Below are 4360 nucleotides of genomic sequence, written 5' to 3'. Positions count from 1 at the left end.
GCAGTGTTGGGAGAGGACGTAACAAAAGGGACTTTTGTTCTAGTGGCATGACCTATTAGGCTATTCTGCCAGAGGCTTTCTTCCTGACAGTGTACACTACTGTATTTCATGACAAATTGTACTACTCCTTACAGTATTACACACTACTGTATACTACTGTAGGCTACAACATTAACCTCCTAGTGCCCCCTGTCCCTGATATGGGATGGAACTGGGCATTTTCAAAATTTAATAGAGAAGGGAACCCCAGGGTAGGGACCTATGAGCTTCGCGATTATGAGCCGACTGGTGGAGGGTGGTATACCCAGCACCCTACCAACAAAATCCCTTGCACAGGAGCTTTTGGTGCTAAGGGGTTAAACACTGACAAATCACCCAGCTTCTTTAACCTCTTTGTGCCCCCCGTCCCAGATATGGGACGGAACTGGGCATTTTCAAAATTTAATAAAGAAGGGATCCCTGAGGTAGGAACCTATAAGCTTCCCGACTATGAGCCGACCTGCGGAGGGCGGTACGCCTAGCACCCTTCCAGCAAAATCACTCGTACAAGAACTCTGGGCACTAAGGGGTTAAAGCACATTATTATTTTGTGTAACACTAAAGCATACTTGAATACTGTAAAATACTTATGAACCCTATAATACTACTATCTATCTATCTATCTATCTATATACCTAGGCTGCTTCCCCCAAGGAAAGGGAGGTAGCCGAGACAGGACGACACACTCCCCATTTACTCATCCATTCAAACACATTCATTCGCATCTTAGCCCCAAAGGGGAGAACGGACAGATCCTCACCGCACCACACCGCACAAGGGTCAACTGCGCAATGCAATCAGTGACATCCGCAGCAGGGCCCGACAGCAGAACTGGTTTACCCCTGCCACATCGTAACAGACCCATCCCCTTACCCGCACCTGACCTGACTAGCTGATCAGACCAAATGCGGGAGAATATCCCATCAGGGCTGCGTCATCACTTATTCATTCACAATTTCTCTCCATTTATTTCTGTCATGCACAGCCACTCTTCCTTGCTCAACAGACATCCCTCTCGCATCCAACGCTCTCTTCACACTGTCCATCCATCCTATTCGTGGTCTTCCTCTCAGCCTTACACCTCTCACATCAGATCTAGTTATCTTTTTCACCAATCGCTCATTATCCATTCTCTCCATATGCCCAAACCATCGCAACACCTCTAGCCATTCATTATGTGGAGAGGATGGAGGGTGAAAGACTGACGAAGAGAGTGTATGTGAGTGAGGTGGAGGGTGGAAGAGGGAGGGGGAGACCGAGGATGAGATGGAGGGATGGGGTGGAGAGGTATATGAGAGAGGGGTGTGTGAGTTGGGAGCAGGGTAGTGAAATGGCGGGGGACAGGGCGACTTGGAGGCGATTTGTTTGTGGCCACCCCAAACGGGATTGAGGCGTCTGGCAATAGATAGATAGATAGATTTTTTTCAATAAATGGTGAGACGATGTAACTTTTTTTTTTATCGCACGCACCTGATACCGAATGAGAAATAATGATTGGGCGGTCACACTGTAGTGCTGTGTGCAGTAGAGCAACACACACACACACACACACACACACACACTGTATCATTGATTCCCAAAGGAGAAAGATAGGTACCAGTAAGTACTTTTATGCGCTCTTATCGTACGGCTACTGTTCATTAGACCCAGAATGACAACCGAGAGTAGGCCTACTCTGCAGCCGCGATTGTATAACATGTGGACTTGAGTTCTTATTTACATATGCTTTGGCCTTTCTTGTTTGTTTGATTTACGTGTGTGTTCATGTGCGGTGTACACCATTCTGTTTTGCTGCTTAGGCATTACTGGTTTGTAGGATTTTTGTGCTTCCAGTACGCATTTGCAGTAAGCGAAGTACTTACTGTAAATATGAGCTTCTGTGGTGCATGTTTTTGAAACCTACGGAGTGAACCTACTGTACTCGTATACACCTGCAATGCATAGTTAGAATGCTATAAACACCAAAGCCAATCTTCATGTATACTGTAGTGTGCAGGTGATTATCAGAAATCCTACAGTATTTCTATACTTGTGATTGAACAGGTGTGTGTGTTTAATATGTTGCTAAATGCAATACATTATATACAAATGACCTGTTATTTTTTTGTTTCATTATTCGTGATATATTTTATCTATCTATATAGTCAGACGTCTTAGTTCTGCAAGAGATGGTCACAAACAAATCGCCTCCATGTTACCCTGTCCCCTACCATAATGCTGCTCTCCCTCCAACTCACCTCTCTTTCTCTCATATATCTCTCCACTTCATCCCTCCGTCTTATTCTCGGTCTCCCCTTCTCTCTCCCCCTCCCTCCACCTCATTCTCATAAACTTCCCTCGTTAATCTCTCACTCTCCATCCTCTCCACATGGCCAAACCACCTCAGTGTATTTTCTCCTGTCGCATTCTATCACATCCACATCCACATCCACATCCACATCACAATGCTCCTTCACTTCCTCATTTGACAGTCTGTCTTTCCATGTAACTCAACATGCTCCTCTCACATAACTCTTTTCTACTGCTCACACTCTTCTCTTCCCAAGAAGATCCAAGCTTCGCCTCCATACAATAGTGCTGGTATCACAATACCACCATGCAGCGACTTTTTTACTTGCATGTTCATGTCCCTATTTCTTATCACTGCAGTAAGGAAGAGATGGGCAGAGTATTTTGAAAGATTGTTAAATGTAGAGGAGGAAAGGGTGGCTGAGATTGTGGCAGATGGAAGGGTGCAAGGAATAAATGTGTTGGGAGAGTTGAATGATTCTTTGCTCACGAAGGAGGAAGTGGAGAAGACAGTAAAGGAGATGAAAGCAGGGAAAGCTGCAGGTATGGATGGGTGTGCTGTGGAATGCCTGAAGGGTGGTGGAGTGACTATTGTTGACTGGTTAGTAAGATTGTTGAATGTGTGCTTTGAGAAAGGTATGGTGCCAATTGACTGGGCAAGTGCTTGTGTGGTCCCGTTGTATAAAAGCAAGGGTGATAAGTATGAATGTACTAGCTTTAGGGGTATAAGTCTGTTGAGTGTTGTAGGTAAGGTGTATGGTAGAGTGTTAATTATGAGAGTTAGAGAGGGTACAGAGGGAGTAATTAGTGATGAGCAGTGTGGCTTTAGGAGAGGGAGGGGATGCGTTGATCAGGTGTTTGCTGTGAGACAAGTGTGTGAAAAGTATTTAGCGAAAGGCAAGGATGTGTTTTGGGCATTTATGGATTTAGAGAAAGCGTATGATAGAATTGATAGGGAGGCTTTGTGGACTGTTTTAAGATTGTATGGACTTGATGGTAGGTTACTAAAATGGGTGAAAAGTTTTTATGTAAATAGTACAGCGTGTGTAAGAGTGGGAAATGCTGTGAGTGATTGGTTTCCTGTGAGAGTGGGGCTGCGACAGGGATGTGTGATGTCGCCTTGGTTGTTTAATATTTACATGGATGGTGTTGTAAGGGAGGTGAATGCAAGAGTTTTAGGTGGTCTGAGTCTGGTAAATGTTGATGGAGGAGAGTGGAATCTGAAGCAGCTGCTGTTTGCAGATGATACTGTACTGGTGACTGATTCAGAGGAGAGATTGAGAGAGTTGGTAGAGGAGTTTGGAAGGGTGTGTGAAAGGAGGAAATTGAAAGTAAATGAGAATAAGAGTAAAGTGATGAAGTGTACGAGGTTGATAGATGGTAGGGGGATGAATATAGTTTTGAATGGTGAGTTGCTTGAGGAGGTAGATTGTTTTAAATATCTAGGGTCACATGTTGCTGTGGATGGAAGAATAGATGCAGAAGTGAAGTTTAGAATAAATGAAGTAGGAAAGGTGCTGGGAGGAATGAAAAAAGTGTTTAAATGTCGTTCGCTTAGAATGGATGTAAAGAGAAGGCTGTATGAGGGTGTTGTGGTACCGACTGCATTATATGGGTCTGAAACATGGAATATGGGTGTAGCAGAGAGGAAAAGTTTGAATGTAATGGAGATGAGATGTCTGAGGAGTATGTGTGAGTGACGTATGGATCGGGTGCGAAATGATGAAGTGCGAAGGAGAACTGGAGTTGTTCGGGAGATGGCTGGTAGAGTTGAGCAAAGGGTGTTGCAATGGTTTGGGCATATGGAGAGAATGGATAATGAGCGATTGGTGAAAAAGATAACTAGATCTGATGTAAGAGGTGTAAGGCTGAGAGGAAGACCACGAATAGGATGGATGGACAGTGTGAAGAGAGCGCTGGATGCGAGAGGGATGTCTGTTGAGCAAGGAAGAGTGGCTGTGCATGACAGAAATAAATGGAGAGAAATTGTGAATGAATAAGTGATGACGCAGCCCTGAGGGGATATTCTCCC

Source organism: Coenobita brevimanus, chromosome 43 (genome assembly GCF_032717465.1).
Source record: "Coenobita brevimanus isolate Jiangsu-jjx chromosome 43, ASM3271746v2, whole genome shotgun sequence".
Lineage (NCBI taxonomy): Eukaryota > Metazoa > Arthropoda > Malacostraca > Decapoda > Coenobitidae > Coenobita > Coenobita brevimanus.
This window is presented reverse-complemented; position numbering follows the sequence as displayed.